We start from the raw sequence: 18,900 nt of genomic DNA on the forward strand, positions 1-18,900 counted from the left end.
CATGTATTTATCAACCTGACACTAAGCAGCAACTGAACATGGCCAAGTAACCTAACCTACACATCTTTGGAGTGTGTGAGGAAAACAGAGCACCCGGAGGACATCCATGGGGAGAATGTGCAAACTCCACACAGTCACCTGAGGCTGGAATTGAACCCAGGTCCTCAGTGCTGTGACCTATACTGTGCCACCGTGCAGCCTGAGTGAAACTTGAGTGAACTTTCTCTGAACTACTTCCAACGCAGTGTATATTCTTTCTTAAATAAGGAGAGCCAAACTGTAAACACTGTTCCAGATGAGGTTTCACCAATTCTCTGTACAAATGTAGCAAATGATGCCTACTTTAATATTCCATTCCCCTTGCAACAAACAACCACATTCTATTTGACTTCCTAATCACTTGCTGTATCCACATATTAGCTTTTTGTGATTCATGCATCAATATACCCAGGTCCTTCCTGAACACTATAAAATAGACTCTGATGTTAACCTGGAGCAAGAGGACAAACCAGCAACTATCAAGTGGATGACCCATTTAAATAGCATCTTTGCAGGACTCTTGCCAATTGTTAGAGCCTCTGCGGCAATCTCCTTAAAAATAACAGAAAGCAAGCAGAGGATTCTTATTTTAATATTCCATTGAAGTTACTGTGAAAATCCCCCAGTTGTCTTATTCTGGCACCAGTTCAAGTACAATGAGGGGAGAACTTAGCATGGCCAATGCTCCTAACTAGCATGCCCTTGTGAGACTTGAGAGGAAACTCTGGAATTAAAAGTCTAGTAATGACAATGAAACCATTGTCAGTTGTTGTAAAAACACATTGGTTCACTAATGTCCTTTAAGGAAGGAAATCTGTTGTTCTTCCCTGGTTTGGGATGGGCAATTTAATTAATGCATGGGATATGAGCCCAGCCACATCCCATGCATTAATTAAAAAGTATTTTTCTTTTGTTAGCTTTGTTTGGCGTTTTAGCATTAGGCTGGGACCCATTCCCAGTTCTTAAAAGTTGTTTGATGTGCTCCCAGATTCACCCAATCCAATGTTGTTGGTGCTGCTCTTCCAGTGCTGGACAGACAGAGAAGTACCTTTTGGCACCTATTTGACACCGGTAAAATGAGCACCATTACAATTGTTATGGACAGAAAGAAGAGATAAACTGAACCGCCCCCAAATTCCCAATTGCCCTCTCTTACTGTTGGCAATCACTATGGCTGTTTTGGAAAGATAGATATGTGGATTTCTAGTTGCATTCTGATACAGCAGCCTCATGAAGAGCCAGCATCTGGCAAAAAAAAACAAGGTCAGAGCCACACCAACACTACAAAGACATGGTTAAGGTAAATCTGAAGTGGTGCAGTGTCAAGCCTAATGACCTGGAAGAATCAATACGAGAAGGAACTCGCTGAAGATCCTTGACCCGTTGACCTGCTGTCACTTTTAAACAGGATCCACGTCAACATCTCACCACTTCCCGTGAACAGTGTCATAGAGCAGCATCTGTCTGTGTCACAACATTAGCGTTCCAATACCCCAAATGTTTCTAACTCTGTGCATCCAGAATAGGACAATGTAACCATTGCCATTTTCATCATTGATGAATCTGCACATCCATCATCTTCTTCAAACTCTAGGGACAACAATCATCAAAGAAACAGCATCAGAATTTCATGGGTTTAAAAATAAAGGAAATTATTTATTCACACACTCGTCCTGAAAAAAGTTACACCAAATAATTATGCAACTAAAGAAGATAGTGTTAAGTTAAAAGAATAGTTGGCTTGGCTTGTTGAGGGAGATCTATCAGGGTGGGCCTGGTAAAGGGGAGTATTTTTCCACTCTTGAATTGCAATTCCAATGGGTCCAAAATTACTGATGTCAGATATCTGGGTTGATGCAAAGTTCCTTCAAAGGGATGGATGTTCAGCAGGTTATGAAATTAGGCACTTGGCTTCTGTATAATAGGTTATATTGGACCTCTAAAGAGGAGTCATTTTGGACTTGAAACATTAATTCTGCTTCTCTCTCCAGAGGTGCTGCAAAACCTGCTGAGTTTTTGGATCACTTTGTTTTTATTTCCAATCACCAACAGCTGAGGCAGTGGTGTAGTGGTATTGTCCTTGGAATATCCAGTGATTACAGGGGACCTGGGTTCAAATCCTACCATGGGGAATGGCAAAGTTTGAATTCAATAAAAACGACTCTGGAATTGTAAGTCAAATAATGACCATGAAACCACAGTTTTGAAAAAAACAACACATCTTGTTCACTAATGTCCTTTAAGTAAGGAAATCTGTTGTCCTTATCTGGTCTGGGGATGGGCAATACAACTGGCCCGGCTCGTGATCATAGAATCCCTATAGTGCAGAATGAGGCCACTTGGCCCATTGAGCCTGCACAGACCACAATCCCATCCAGGCCCTATTCCCTTTACCCTGCTAATCCCCTGACACTAGGATCAATTTAGTATGGCCAATCAACCTAACCCGCACATCTTTGGACTGTGGAAGGAAACTGGAGCACCCAGACGAAACTCACACAGACATGGGGAAAATGTGCAAACTCCTCACAGTGACCTGAGGCCAGAATTGAACCTGGGTTCCTGGTACTGTGAAGTAACCACTGTGCTGCCATGCCACCCCATGATGCCTGTAGCCCATGAATTAATTGAAAAGTATTTTGCTTTTATTAACTTTGTTTGGAATTTTAGAATCAGGCAGGGAGACACTCCCAGTTCTTAAAAGGCAAATCTTTTGCAGCTGCTGTGTTTAGAGTGTTCTTCTGCATACTGCCCTGGTCACCACGCCTGCAGATAATGAGTTTTATCTCAGTCTGGTTTCCATCACAAGACTTGGCTTTGTCTAACCAGAATGGCTCGGAAGTCTGAAGCCATCACTAACTACACAAGGAAATATTAGATGGAAAGGCAAGATGCGAGAGAGATACAAGCAGTTTACAAAGATATATTGATAGGTTCAGTAAATGGGCAAAAAGATTGCCAAATGAAGTATAATGTGGGAAAATATGAAGTTGTTCATTTTGGAAGGGAGAACAAAAGAACAGAGTATTATTTAAATGGAAAAAAAACTGCAGAAACCTGCAACACGAAGGGACTTGAGGATACTTGTGCACAAAATACAAAAAGTTAGCACACCGGTGCAGCAGGTAATCAGGAAGGCTAATGGAATGTTGGCCCTTATTTCAAGGGGGTTGGAGTATAAGAGTAGGAAAGGCTTGCTGCAACTGTGCAAAGCACTAGAGAGACTGCATCTGGAGTACTATGAGCAGTTTTGGTCTCCTTATTTAAGGAAAGATACTTATTTCATTGGAGGAAGTTCAGAAAAGGTTCACTAGGATGATCCCCTGTATGGAGGGATTGTCTTATGAGGTAAGATTAAAGTTTGGTACTCTACTCATTGGAATTTAGAGGAATGAGAGTTGATCTCACTGAAACATAAAGGATTCTTAAGAGGCTTGACAGAGTAAAGGCTGAGAAGATGTTCCTCCTCATGGGAGAGTCCAGGAGTAGAGGACATGGTCTCAGAATAAAGAGGCACCAATTTTAAGACTGAGATGAGCAGAAATTTCTTCTCTCAGAGGGTTGTGAGTCTTTGGAACACCTTGCGCCTGAGAGCTGTGGGGACAGAGTCCTTGTGTACATTTAAGGCTGATATACGTGGATTTTGATTGGTAAGGATCAAATCAGCCAACAACCTTGATCCTGCTGATGGACATGTCAAGATGGACTTGAACCTGCTGCTGTTGGTCTAGAGATATGGATGCTACCGCTACCCTACAAGATTTTCTATGAAAGATATAAGCGGCACAGAGGTACAGTAATTAGCACTGCTGCCTCACAGCACCAGGGACTAGGGTTTGATTCCCAGCTTGGGTCACTGTCTGTGGAGTTTGCACGTTCTCTCCGTGTCTGCGTGGGTTTCCTCAGGGTGCTCCAGTTTTCTCCCACAGTCCAAAGGTGTGCGGGTTAGGTTGATTGGCCTTGCTAAATTGCCACTCAGTGTTCAGGATTAGTAGGATAAATACTTGGGAATAGGGTCTGGCTGGGATTGCTGTCAGTGCAGGCTTGATGGGCCGAATGGCCTCATTCTGCACTGTGGTGATTCTATGGTTCTAAATTGAGATTTATACCAAAAATAGCAGGGACCAGATTGAGGAAAGTAATAGAAGTGCAAAGGAGATTTTACATTTTGTTTATGCCAATACCTATTGTGTAACTAACAAGGTGAGCTTCAGAAACAAAATGCTACATGGAATTATGGTTGAATTGGAATAGTAGAGACATGGTAGGATGAGGTCCTTAAATGAACATTAATTACCCACTTTGCTACCAAACTCACCATAGGGGAGGTATTAGGCTTTGTCCTAGGTCGCTGAAAGAAGAAATGTCAGGGGCATTAGTCCCTACCTTTCAATCCTCAGTAGCTACCAGAGTGATGCTAGAGAACCAGAAGATTGGTAATGTTGTATGATTATTTAGGAACGAGGTGAGGAATAAATCAGGAAACTACAGGCCAGTTAACCTAACATCAGTGATGATAAATTAGTGGAAAGCAGGCTCAAAGTAAACTTCCATTTGGAAAGACATGGGTTAATCAAGGAGGTTTGTTCAAGGCAAAATGTATCTAATTAACTTGCTGGAAGTTGTTGATAAGGGAGCAAAGAAGGTTGATCAAGGTAGTGTAGTAGATGTTATGTATATAGACCCTTGGAAGGCATTTGATCAACACTGAAGGCTAATAAAGAAAATAGAAACTCAAGTAATTGACAGAAAAGTTGCAGTAATGTTAAAAATTGTCTCAGTGATAGGAGTGTGACAGAAAGGGTGGTGATGAGTGAGTTTCTAGACTGAGAGGTGGTTTGTAGTGGTGCTCTCCAAAGGGATGATTTTGGGTCTAATACTCCTTTCAGTTTTTATAAATGACCCAGATTTCAGCATAGGGAGCAACATTATAAAGTTCTTAGAAACTTAGAAGTGGTAGATGGTGATGAGGATAGTTATAGGCTTCAGGTTGACTGACAAGATGACAAAATTGTCAGGCGCATGACAGATAGAATTCAAAGCGGAGAAATGTGAAGTGATGCATTTTGGAATGACTAGTATGGAAAGACAGCTATAAACTGGCATGATTTTGAAAAGTGTAAATGAGCAGAGAATCCTTGATGTCCACACACTCAAATCATTAAAAAGGCAGCATACAAGTTAATAAGGTGGTTTAAAAAATCATATGTATTTCTTTTTTTAAAATTCCTTTGTGGGACATGGATGTCACTGGCTGGCTAATATTTATTGCCCATCCCTAGTTGTCCTTGGAAGACAGTTTAGAATTGACCACAATGCCATGGATCTGGAGTCACATGTAGGCCAGGCTGGGTAAGGATGGCAGATTTTCTTCCCCAAAGGACATTAGTGAACCACAAGGGTTTTTTCCACAATTGACAATGGTTTCAGTAGATTTTTAATTCCATTTTTAAACAAAATATTGAATTCAAATTTCACCATCTGCCATGGTGGGCTTCAAACCCAGGTCCGCAGAACATTAGCTGAGCTTTTAGATTATTAGTCTAACGATAATACCACTGGGCCATTGCATCCCCGTACTTACATCCTATGCCTCAATTTACAACCCTTGGGGTTGCAGCAAATGATCCATTCTAGAACTTTATAAATCACTAGTCAGGCATCAGCTGGAGTGTTGTGGACAGTTTTGGGTATCACACTTCATGAAATACCATTGCAAGGGTACAAAGGAGTTTTCTAATACAGTCCCAGGGATATGGCAGTTACAAGGAGAAATTTTGAAAAATGTTTGTCAAAAGGTCAGGACTGTTCTCCTTGGACTAGAGAAGATTAAGAGATGCTCTAATGGATGTTTTCAAGCTAGTGAGAGATTTTGACAGCATAGAGAGAGAAAATTATTTGCTCTGGCAAGTGGGTTAATGACCATATGTTCAAAGTCACTGGCAAAAGATTTAGAAAGGGAAAAGGAGACTTCTTTTTGAAACTCAAGCTAATTGTTAGAACCTAGAACACTCTACCTGAAAATTTGGTGGAAGCTGTTTCCATTAAGGACTCGAACAAACACTTGAGGGTGAGGAGTTTACAAGGTTATGGACAAAAAAAGGTGTTGGATTGAGCACAGCTAATCTTCAAGGAGCCAGCATACAGACAATGGGCCAAATAGGCTCATTTCATACTGTGATTTTCCACACTGAGAAAAAAGCATGGAAAAACAAATTAAACGATCTCTGCTTTTGTTTATATTCTTGTAAATTTACAATCAAGCTTCTTTGCAATTTTTCAGTACAGAGTTCTGATCTCTCTGGTTTGGTGATCAGTTCTTAAAGTTCTGCTGGCTGATACCACTGTTGTGGGTCGGATCTCAAACAATGATGAGATGGAGTACAGGAATGAGACAGAGAATCTGGTGAATTGGTGCAACAGTAATCTCTCCCTTAATGTCAACAAAACAAAGGAGCTAGTCATTGACATCAGGAAGCATAGTAGAAGGGATGCCCCTGTCTATATCAGTGGGGGCGAAGGAGAAATGGTCAAAAGCTTAAGGTTTTTAGGTGCTGAGATCACCAACAACCTGTCCTCGTCCCCCCATGTGGATGCTATTGTTAAGGAGCCCACCAATGCCTCTACTTTCTCAGGAGACTAAGGAAATTTGGCATGTCCACTACACCTAACACCAACTTCTACAGATGCACCAGAGAAAGCATTCTTTCCGGTTGTATCACAGGTTGGTATAGCTCTTGCTCTGTTGAAGACTACAAGAAACTACAAAGAGTCGTGAATGAAGCCCAGTCCATCACGCATACCAGCCTCCTATCCATTGACACTGTCTACACTTCCCACTGCCTCGAAAAAGCAGCCAGCATATCCGGGGGACCCACGCACCCCGGATATACTCCCTTCCACCTTCTTCCGTGGGGAAAAGGATACAAAAGTCTAAGGCCATGTACCAAATAACTCAAAAACAGCTTCTTCTCTGCTGCCATCAGGCTTTTGAATGGACCTATCTCGCATTAAGTTGATCTATCTCTACACCTTAGCTATGACTGTAATGTTACATTCTGCACTCCTTTCTTTCCCAATGTACAGTATACTTTATCTGTATAACACACAAAAAATTATACTTTTCATTGTATACTAATACATGTGATAATAATAAAATCAAATTAAAAATATTCTAGAGTAATTTGGTTGACCCATGTCTGCTCTGTCACTGTTTTTAGAACAAGTGATTGCATTTTGGTGTCTCATCTCAGACATGTTTGTGAAAGCCAACAGTTGATGGGATGTTTCGTGCTTCCCAGGGGTTTGAGTGTTTCTTCCTTTATATCTCCCTTGGTGGAATGCAAGTTTGTATATTCTGGCTGGCCAGCAGTCCTCCATTGTCTTAACAAGTTAAGTTTATTTATTAGTCACAAGCAGGCTTACATTAACACTGCGATTGTGAAAATCCCCTAGCCACCACACTCTGGCGCCTGTTCGGCTACACTGAGGGAGAATTTAGCATAGCCAATGCACCTAATCAGTGTTTCTTTCGCATTGTGAGAGGAAACCCACACAGATATGGGGAAAACATGCAAACTCCACATAGACAGTGACCTAAGCCAGGAATCGAACCTGAGTCCCTGGCGCTGTGAGACAGCAGTGCTAACCACTGTTAACAGGATTACGGTTTAAAAAAAACACAGCATTATTGTGCAGAAAAAAAAGGGCAGTTGTATCTCCTTTTTGAGAAACAAAAGCGCATCCTTGCAACATGATAAAAATGACCAAAGTGCTTCGTTGGGGAGGAAGGAAAGAAGGATTTCTGTCCCCAAGTAATGATAGATATGGGGTGGATCTTGGTCCTGCTGAATTTCTACTCTGTTGGAATTAAATCCTATATTCCAGGCATTGAGGAAGTTTTTTTTAGCCGACGTCATTCTACCGCCACCACAATGATAAGGTCATGAGGAATTCTATGGGATACAGGGGGGAAGGAAGGATCAGGCCATTGAATTTGATGATCAGCCATGATCAAAATAAGTGGTGGAACAGGCTCGAAGGGCCGAAAGACCTACTCCTGCTATTTTCTATGTTTCTATGTATTCCAGAAATTACTTACATGTGGCACCTTGGCACAGCAGTTAACACTGTCTCACAGGGATCAATTCTGGCCTTGGGTGACTGTGTGGGGATTCTATGTACTCCCTGTGTCTGCGTGGGTTTCCTCCCACACTCCAAAGAAGTGCAGGTTAGGTTGATTGGCCCTGCAAAATTACCCCTTAATGTCAGGGGGATTAGTAGGATAAAGAAGTGGGGTTACAGGGATAGGGACTGAATGGGATTGGTGAGGGTTCGATGGGTTGAATGGGCTCCTTCTGCACTGTATAGATTCTATGAATAGGCCCAGATGAGATTCTCATAGTGCAAATATACTAAAAGTAGCCATACTCAAATAATAGATTAAATTGTTATTTTTATCCCACTAACAAAAGAGGCTATCACCATGTTAATTTCACATGGGCATTTGAGAACAAAGGTCAGTAGCCCCAATGCATTTAAGCTTCCACTTACTGTATACTATTAACTCATGATGGAAACCTATCACCAGTTTATATACCAACCATCTTTGGACCTGTGAACAGGAATACAAATCTGACTTGCTAATGTACCATTGAGCCTATTAGGAAATGCTCATTACGTTGGCTTTCTGTGCGGCTAGGCTTTGTCGCAGATTGTTGTTATCCATTTTATTTAAGATCCAAATCGTAGAAAGTAATCATATAGCCAGTGAATCTCAGTATAGAGCTACAGTAACTGACTAATCAGCAATTTATAGAAGTGAGTGACAACACAAGCAATTATTGGATACATTTATTAGTGACCCATTAAAATAATAGCAAAAGAGCACATGCCTTCACTCTTCAGAAAGTGCAGGTTCATATCTAAAGAGTTATTTGAAAGTGATCGAAACTCTGCCAACTCAATTATAATGATTTTAATGAATTCTTGATAAATCCATCTGGCAATCTTTGAATATTTTATGTCGTTAGGAGGAAGCAACTTGAAAATAACTGCATGATTACCAGTGAGGCAAAAATGATCATCCAAAATAGCCTGAATTGGCCTCTATCCGAATTTTGCCGACTTTGTTTTAGGTATTTCAGCCTTACAATGAATGCACCAAGGGCAAAATGTCCCATTATGCATGTGCCACCTGCAAAATGGCAGGGGCCTGACTTTGTTGTGGTTTTATGTTGAAAGTTCTTGACGGTCTTGTGATATGTGCATGTCACTCATGAATCTTTTCCTCCGTTGAACAGCTGCAGTTTATTATTAAGACTCCAGATCACCATTAGGAAGGATTCAGAATGTACCTGAACCTGGATCCCTGGTGTATGATGCAATTAATGGGAAACAGGAACAGATGTGAGCAGCAAAAACATTTTTTGCCATAATTTGCACTGGCACTATGGTCTTTTTGATTTACTGGGAGAAAAATGCCAGTGAAAACTCTATCTTAACTTGCAGAATGTTGGCTGTTCTATTTAGTACATGCATTCTCTGGTTGGTGAATTTTTTGTTTGAAAATGGAACATTTATTACACTTTAGTCAGGTGGTGTCAGAATCAAACAGTCTTTATTCAGAGGTAGTGCAACACTGCTGTAAAGATCTTCTAATCTGTCTCAACAATTGGGGAAGAATTGCTCAGGTTACTGCTTATTATATGTTCAGTGACATGTATTCATTGAGATTTCATCTGTTCCTTACTTCTAGTAAGATCCTTTCTATGCTCTTGAAGAACAGGTTTATGATTTTGCTTCCCCCCCCCACCCCCGACATGTGCTTTAATATCAACATGAGGAGTTATAGTACCGCTATGGGTGGCACAGTGGTTAGCACTGCTGCCTCACAGTGCCAGGGACCCCTGTTTGATTCCAGCTTTGGGCGATTGTCTGTGTGGAGTTTACATGTTCGCCCTGTGAGTCCATGGGTTTCCTTCAGGTGCTCTGGTTTCCTCCCACAGTCCAAAGATATGCAGCTTAAGTGGATTGACCATGCCAAATTGACCCTTCAGGGTCAAGCTTACCAAAAAAATTCTAATTCCCGGGTGGGTGGGAAAATGGGAGAGTTCCAATCTGTTTGCGTGACTTCAAAGCTGCTATTTTATGCACTCAGAGAATGAAAAATTGCAGAAATGGTTTTTTGCCTGTAGGGGAGGGGTGTGGGGCTTAAGTCACCTAAACGCTGGTTGAGAACAGCAGAGAGTACTAATGCACATGTGCAAGTCATTAGCAGCAGAGACCTATCAATCTACCTTTGCTGCTGTCAGCTAGCCTCTATGGCAGAAATAAAGCACATTAAGAAGTCTTAAATAAAGTCTAAATCTAGTGGATTTTGCTACCAAATAAACCTGTTGGACTTTAACCTGCTGTTGTGAGACTTCTTGCTGCGTTTACCCCAGTCCAACACCCGCATCTCCACATCATGAGAAACAAAGCACCCAGCCTCACAAACATGGCTCCCCACTGCCCCATTAGCTATGATAGAGGCCTGTGGCTCCATCCACACGGACCAAACCCTCTCTCCCTTCCCCACCCCCTGTGACAGTTGGCTGCCTGATTCCCCACCCCATGACCAGCCCTGATCATCCCCCTCCCTCCCCCCACCGATCTATATGCAGAGTAGAAGCAGGTCCACCCCCCGCCCTTCCTGCTACCAATCTCAACGCAAAGTGTATAGCGCCCCCCACCACCACCAACTATCCTCCTTGTAGTCTCTGCCCCGCCCCATAAGCCCCCAAACTCTTAGGCCTCACCCCCTGGGCATAACTCTGTGAACAGTGCCAAGAAGCCCAGTGAACAATGCCAGGGTGCCCAGGGGGCAATGCCAGAATGTCAGGCAGGCACCTCCCTTCCCCCGACCTCTTCCCGGAGGCATCAATGGCGAGACCATCACGACTGGTCCACGTTGCTGGGCACTAGCTGTGATCTTGCCGGAGAGAACATCTCACGCAAAGCCACAGAGGCGTGAGTCCGGACAATAGCATCCTGAGCTCGTTAAATCAATGCAAAATACGTTTAAAATGAATTGAAATAATTTATTCAGCCTTGAATTGGAAATGGCTACAAGGCTGACCTCGCCGGATATCCAATGCTGGTAAGATTGCGACAGGCAATAAATCGGGCGCAAACCTGATTTCTCGGCTCTGGTTCAGTCTTACCGGCTTGCCTCGCCCCTCCCCCTCCCACCTAGTGTCCAAAAGATGTGTAGGTTAGGGGGATTAGTGGGATAAATGTGTGGAGTTTCGAGGATAGAGCAGGAGGTAGGTCCGGATAATGTGCTCTGTCTGAGAATGGGTGCAGACTCAATGGGCCGAATGGTCTCTTTCTGCAGTGTAGGGATTCTATAATTCGATTTTATGATTCTATGGTTTTTTTTCATTTTCAGCATCAACTGTGCATCTAGTTCCTTGCAGTGAGATTACCAGTTCAAGTGCTTTTTTTAAACTAAGCTCCAGGCATTTGATTAACAGCTGGGTTCAAATGGTTGGACTCACCTCTTATCGGATCCTTAAATGTGGCAAATGGTGAAGATTTTATGACATGAAAGTGGGCTGGATTTTAAGCAAAAAGGTGGCAGTCCTCTCAGTCTCCTGACCATTAATATTACATGAAAAGGAAGAAACAGATCATATTTGACAAGTACTTTTGGACTGCAAGCAAAGTTGAAGCTTTCACTCACATTCAAAACCCCATATGGGCACAGTGATTGTCACTGCTGCCTCAAAGTGACAGGGATCTGGGTTCGATTCCCAGCTTGAGTCACTGTCTGTGTGGAGTCTGCACATTGTCTGCGTGGGTTTCCTCCGGGTGCTCTGGTTTCCTCCTACAGTCTGAAAATTGTGCTGGTTAAGTGCATTGGCCATGCTAAATTTTTCCTTTGTGTACCCGAACAAGCATCAGCTCGGGGATTTTCGCAGTAACTTCATTGCAGTGTTAACGTAAGTCTACTTGTGACACGAATAAGTAAATTTAAAACTTCACCTGATTATTAGCTATCAGTAACTATTCAGCAACCAAAGAAAAATAGATGCAAAGATTGTAACGTACAGCCTTGACCTCGGAGAAGAATCAGATTATATAACCCAACTTCAGAGTCCACGATTAATCACTTTAAATCTTTCTGAACACTATTCTTGGTTACCAGATAGCTATTAATATGTAAAATAAATACAATTGTGGCTTTGATTTTGACTTTTTGAACACTCCCTCCCTGATCCCTTTATTGCATGATGTAGAGATGCTGGCGTTGGACTGGGGTAAACACAGTAAGAAGTCTCATAACACCAGATTAAAGTCCAACCAGTTTATTTAATAGTAATCCAACAAGCTTTCGGAAATGGTGTTCCTTCGCCAGGCGTGTGGACTTAACTGTGTGTGTCTTTATATGCCTTCCTCTGATCAGAACCTTCCACACACCCGATGAAGAAACACTGTTTCTGAAAGCTTGTGGGTTTACTATCAAATAAATTGGTTGGACTCTAACCTGGTGTTTTGAGACTTCTTACTCCCTTTATTGCACCCAGTTTTCAATCCTACAAGCTGAAGACTCCTTCCTTAAAACCCACCAGCTCTTCATTTCTTCCTCCCCCCACCCCACTTTAAAAAAAGAAACTACTCAAACCAGACTTTAGATCATCCCACTCCTCATAGTTCACTATTCTACCCCCAAAGATCTCAATTGTAAAGCCCCAAGTTTTTTTTAATATGCACTAAATATGCCATATAAATGGAGTTTTTGATTTTGCATAACCATGGTAAATAATATCCATAAGACATTATAAATATTCATTCTTTTGAAGAGTTGGGACTTTTGCCTTTCCACTAGTTTGTGCTGGTTAATTAATTGCAAGTTGCTGGAAATTGGTTAAACTAGTGCAAAAGAACACAGAATTAAGCACAAAATGCCTTTTTTTTCCAGTTTGGTAAAACACTGCACTAGAAGTTGACTCCACCTGCAAAAGTGGTCATATGGCACGAGTAAATTAATGAGCATTTTAACCTTCTGCTAATTTGCATGCCTACAAGGAAGTTTCTTAAAATGAAGCTGATTCTCTTAAGTGCAAGGATGCTGATAACAGACAAGTTTCAAAACTACTTTTTTCCACATTTATTAAGAAATTGACTGCTGTACATCTGTATAATTAACAAATTGTTCCATATAGATTTTTAAAACACGTTCTCAGTTATTTAAAATTGGGTTATTCACACATACTGATTTTAATAAATGTTTATGTTTTGTAATAAACCCATTTTCAGGTATGAATAAAACTTCACCAAGTTACAACTATATCAAAGGATACTTTTTAAAGCAATTTTAATTCTTAAACAAATAATTATGTTATAAAATATTGCACTAAGTTATGGCAGTTTTTGCAATCTGTGATATGCAAATAAATTTGAGCAGAAACCTTGCAAAAGAAAATTCTGAAAACCAATGCAATTTCAGTCAAAACTTGCATTTGGATCCAACTGGGCCAATTATGCCCAAAGCAAAAATATCTATGCACTCTATAAAATAGAGCAAAGTAAATCATGTAGGCTCTAAATGACTATAGCAGTTTAAAAAGGAGAGGAAGTTCTGGGACTAAAGTTCAAAAGAAATTAACATCTCTCTCCCAAACCAGCTTGCTTTTTAAAAAATATTCATTCAGAGGATGTGGGAGTCGCTGGCTAAGCCAGCATTTATTACCCATCCCTAATTGCCCTTGAGAAGGTTGTGGGGACTTCCTTCTTGAGCCGCTGCAGTCCACGCAGTGAGTTCATAGAATCCCAATAATACAGAAGTTGGCCCATCGAGCCTACACTAACAACAATCACACCCAGGTCCTATCTCTGTAACCTCACATATTTTTCCTGCTAATCATCCTGACACTAAGGGGCAATTTAGCATGGTCAGTCAACCTAACCTGCATATCTTTGGAATGTAGGAAGAAACCAGAGCACCCAGAGTAAACCCACGCAGACACGGGGAGAATGTGCAAACTCCTCACAGTGTCACCCAAGCCAGGAATCAAACCCAGATCCCTGGCACAGTGAGGCAGCAGTGTTAACCACTGTGCCGCTACATCCAGTACCAGCCATTTTGTTTATCATAGCTGGAATTCTCCAATCTCACCCGCAGCTGGGATTCTCCGGTCCCACTGTAGTGAATGGAGATTTGGCTGAGAGTGTGAGACTGGAGGATTCCAGCCCACAGTTTTGGCAAGTCCTCTTCAATGCTGAACAGTAATATTAAATTATTCCAGGTTATTTTCTTAAATCAGGCTAATATTAGCCTTGTTAACATTGTTAACTTTTTCGAATGATGGTGAAGTTTTGATTTTTAAGGAGAAGTTTGTTTTCTCAATAAGCAAAGATAAAAATAGGTTAGGTCTCATTGGAATTGGAAAGGTTGATGAAGTCCAATGGCAGCAGTTGTCTGTTCAGTAGGGAAGGCAACTGTTGTCCATTTCCGGCTTGTCCCTGCGCTCAGATTTCTGCTGGGCTCTCTGTCTGTTAAAAATAATTCTGCTCAAAACTTAATTATAATATAACCAAATACTTCAAAGGCTTTTCTACCATGTATATGTAATCCAATTATATCTGTTCAACTGCAAATAAACTTTAATTGCTTTTACAGTATGTGGTGAAATCCATAGTTCACAAGCTGTTTGTTGGCGTAGCCTGTGTTTTCAGACAGACTCTAATTGGAACTGAAATGTAAACTTCAGTCAACTGAAAGGGAACTGAACTTTGCATTTTCCAGGAAAGCTGAGAGGGAAATAGAAACTGACGTGTTTGAAACTAAATGAAAAGATATATGGCTAGTGGAGCACTCAGATCCTAGTGGTATGGGCAGGCTGAAGATGATGGCTATTGGATCCAGAAGCTGAGAATAGACAAGTATACAGTTGCTGAGGCTGTTTCTGCTACTTGAAGACAGCACTGGTGGATGTACACCATCAAGACCACTGTGGGCAATGTTGAGGAAGTTCTGCATATGTGTGCCATTTTACCGGTAATCGTGCCAACAGAACTGGGATTGGTTGAGTGATGCAGTCAGCTGGGGATTGGACTAAATATTGAAAGAAAAGGAACTGGAGAACATTCAGAGCTCTTGAAGGACTTTGTGGCTGAAGTTAGTGCCACATACACCGAGTGGACTGTCCATATGTGAAACATACCTTTATCTTATCAGCTATATAAAATTGTAATTTATAGTTTCTGTTAAGTACAATTTATCTGTTGGTCCATGCTTAATCTATGTTCGTTTTGGTTTGTTTGTTCCAGTAAATGTCTTAAAAAGTGAAATCTGCGCCATTGGATCTTTCCAATGAGGTTGTTTGGGAAGTTCAGTTCTTTCATGTTATTGGTATCCACAGAGGCTTGTAACAATTACATTTGATATACGTTTTATTTTACATCATGAAGCCACTGTAGCTCATTTCTAATTAGCTGGGATTCTTACATGTTCTGATATTGAAACCATAATGTGAGCTAAATTGAAAAAAAAGCACAATCTCTTATTCAGCAGTACATGAATAATTTAGCGGGTCACCTTGGCGAAGTTCTAATAAGGTGTAACAATGTCCTGTACATCAGAGGAGTTGAGGAAGACAAAGAAGATGGGGAATGAGAGAGTAACATTCCTTTTTATTTGAAGAATAACATTGTGTAGAATGTTGGAGTACTTTTTTTCACATTCAGCCACTTGACTATGTTGTATTTGGATTTGCACTGACTAGGTCAGGCGTTTGTACTGTGCTCCAAAGTGTAGGTGACAAACTATAATTTAATTGCAGACAATTGTTCTATTTGAATTTGAATATGTTCAAATGTAATTCAGGTGTAAGTTGAACCAATAACACTAGTTTTCAATCTGAAAAAAAATAGTTAGTGGAACACAAAAGAATGAACGTGTCCTGAAAATAGCCCAGAATTTGCTGGAGTAGGGCCTCTCATGGGAAACTCTGTTATAATTACACTTTCCCCTCACCCTGGAAGTGTTGAGTTGATAATGGTGCAGTGAGGGCAATAGAGCATCTGGGACCTGAGTGAACAATGGGATCAACAGTCTCTCTCCTTAATCAATGACATTTAAAAGGAGGAGGATTTAGAGTCAAATCAATTAGAAAGGTATAAATAATGCAAAGGAAAGAAAGATTAGATTAAAGGAGAGAGTGAAACGGAGACTGAAAGGAAAAAAATTAAAACATTATAAATTTTAAAAACTCCAGGAACAATTTGCTGCCTCAAAGAATGAAACGCTATAGTTAGTAGTATTGCAGAGGAACATACAGCTTGTCATTCTAAGTCTCTTTACATTACTTAGTCACCGGACCTACTTTTAGTGAGTTTAATTTTCAATGATTGCACAACGCAGCAATGCAGAAATGTGTCCAGTTATGTCATGTCCACACAAAGCAGAACAAATCCTAACCAGCCACTTACTGCCTCATCAGTTAAATGATGGAAGGGGGGTTGACAGTACTATCAAGTGGCACTTGCTCAGCAATAACCTGCTCACTGATACTCAGATTGGGTTCACTGCCACTGGGTCAAAATCCTGGCATTCCCTTTCTAACGGGTGTACCTAGACTGCATGCATTGGAGGAGTTCAAGGTGATAGCTCACGATCACCTTCAAAGGCATTAGGGATGGGCAATAAATATTGCTCTGTATGTGAATTTCACACTCCATGAATGTATCAATTCAAAAATGCACCAATTTCTTGAAAATCATAGGACTTTTGAGGGCTGCTGTTTTTGTGAATCTAAAGGGGGAGAAGCTCAAGTTGTCTAACAATTTATGATGATTCACAACTCACAAGCTCTCTTTTCCTTAATAATATTGCTGCGAATACTAAAACTGCTGTTGAATTGGCTGACATTTCTGGCCCAATATAAGAGCATATCTTTTAAAGTACTGGAATGATTCTAGTTCACCAGTTTAGGAAAAAAACATGTTTATTTACAGGTAAAGACTATACAAAGGCTTGCAGCCTCTGGCTGCATTTGGCTCCCGAGAAGGAACAGGAGCAGAAATCCTAAATTACTGGGGTCATCCTCCAGCCGGCTCCCTGGTTGGGTCCCTGACTCATGTGACCCTTCCTCTGCAGATTGATCCTTTAAGGGACAATCACCACATGTACCTGATGAAGTTATTAGAGAGATAGAAGAAAGAAATCCTGCTAACTTTCATTCTGAAGTAAAAATCTACTTGTTTGACTGTGGCAGACAAGGTATATCAGCCAGGCAAGCTTTGTCCATTCTCAGCTAGGTTATAAGTTAGAACATAATGTGATAATGAGATTTCCCACCTTGAGGGGAAGAAGAAAATCATGCAGCTGTCCTACTTAAAGAGTGCCTCCTGACAGCTAATCATGAAGCAACAGTGATTTGTGGAGAATACCTTGCAGCTTAATAAAGATATATGGTAGTAAGTGGTCCAAACCATTTAATAGTTGAAAGAGATGGAAGTTGAAAATGTCCACACATGGGATCAAATGAAATGTAGCAGAAGTTAAACACAATCACATTGATAAATAGGGAATGCAGACCCTGCATTTAATACTAGCACACTTTAAAGCCAGTAAAGCTTAAAATACTTGCTAATCTTTCAAGGGGCAAGATTATTGACTATGACATTTTTTTAAAATTCTACATCCTGATGCTATTCCTTAATGAGAATAACAATTTATGAGCATCCCCCTGCTCACTGAAAATGAGTTACGAGAATTCATTACTGTAGGATAAAGGCCTAGAAATTTGTGGTAACGTTGTTGGAAATTTGGAGCAACAGGGTTCAATCCAGCTGTGGTTAGCAGATGCCCACATCTTCAATATGGGGTCAGATGAAGCATTCCTAATCCTCCTGTCTCAACAATCATGTGCATGATGTATATCTAACGTAGCCCAGTCCATCACGCAAACCAATCTCCCACCCGTTGACCCTGTCTACACTTCCTTCTGGCTCAGAAAAACAGCCAGCATAATCAAGGACCCCAAGCACCCTGCCATTCTCTCTTCCACTTTCTTCCATCAGGAAAAAGATACAAAAGTCTGAGGTCATGTACCAACTGATTCAAGAACAGCTTCTTCCCTGCTGCTATCAGACTTTTGAATGGACCTAACTTATATTAAGTTGATCCTTCGCTACACAAAAGTTATGACTGTAACACTGCACTCGGCACCCTCTACTTTCCTTCTCACCTATGTACTCTGTGAATGGTATGCTTTGTCCGTTTAGCGCGCAAGAAACAATACTTTTCACTACATCAATGCATGTGACAATAATAAATCAAAATCAAATGTATGAAACCCAGTTTTACACAGGAAACCTCAAACAAGATTGATTTGGATATGCAAATTTCAGGCATTGGCCCCAAATGCTTTTTTGCTTTACCTGAACCAATAATATGGCTGGATATTTCAGCTCCTGTATTTCCTCGCCACCTTGGAAGTTTAGGTGGCCATTTAGATCCCCAAAAATGGGAGTTGCATCATTGAATTTCTATTCTAAAGAAGACTTTAGCAAATATATAAATATAGAAGCAATTGTGGTACATTTATATTTGAATAAATAATGACACTGCAACTATATGGTACAGGAGTATTTTATTTGGAGCATTTTATTGTTAGACAAATAAATATGCATTAAATTGATTAACTTTTAAAATAGAAATAAATAGATAATAAAGAACTCAGCTTTTACCTGCGCTCATTTTTCTGTTATGAAGATAAGGTGAAAAGAGTATTTTGAAAAGTTTGGCCAATCAGGTTTCTGATGTGCATCACATTTAGAATGTTCTAATTCAAGTTACTTAGCAGTCTATAT

At 40.7% G+C, this 18,900-nt stretch overlaps 1 protein-coding gene across 1 annotated transcript in view; it reads right to left on the bottom strand.

Moving 5' to 3' along the window:
* LOC145356091 (calcium-binding protein 7) overlaps positions 1 to 18,900 on the bottom strand; it is a 63,932-nt gene that overhangs the window by 20,791 nt on the left and 24,241 nt on the right. The window lies entirely within an intron of this gene.

The sequence above is a fragment of the Carcharhinus amblyrhynchos genome, chromosome 20, assembly GCF_965287045.1.
Source record: "Carcharhinus amblyrhynchos chromosome 20, sCarAmb.v2.hapA, whole genome shotgun sequence".
NCBI lineage: Eukaryota > Metazoa > Chordata > Chondrichthyes > Carcharhiniformes > Carcharhinidae > Carcharhinus > Carcharhinus amblyrhynchos.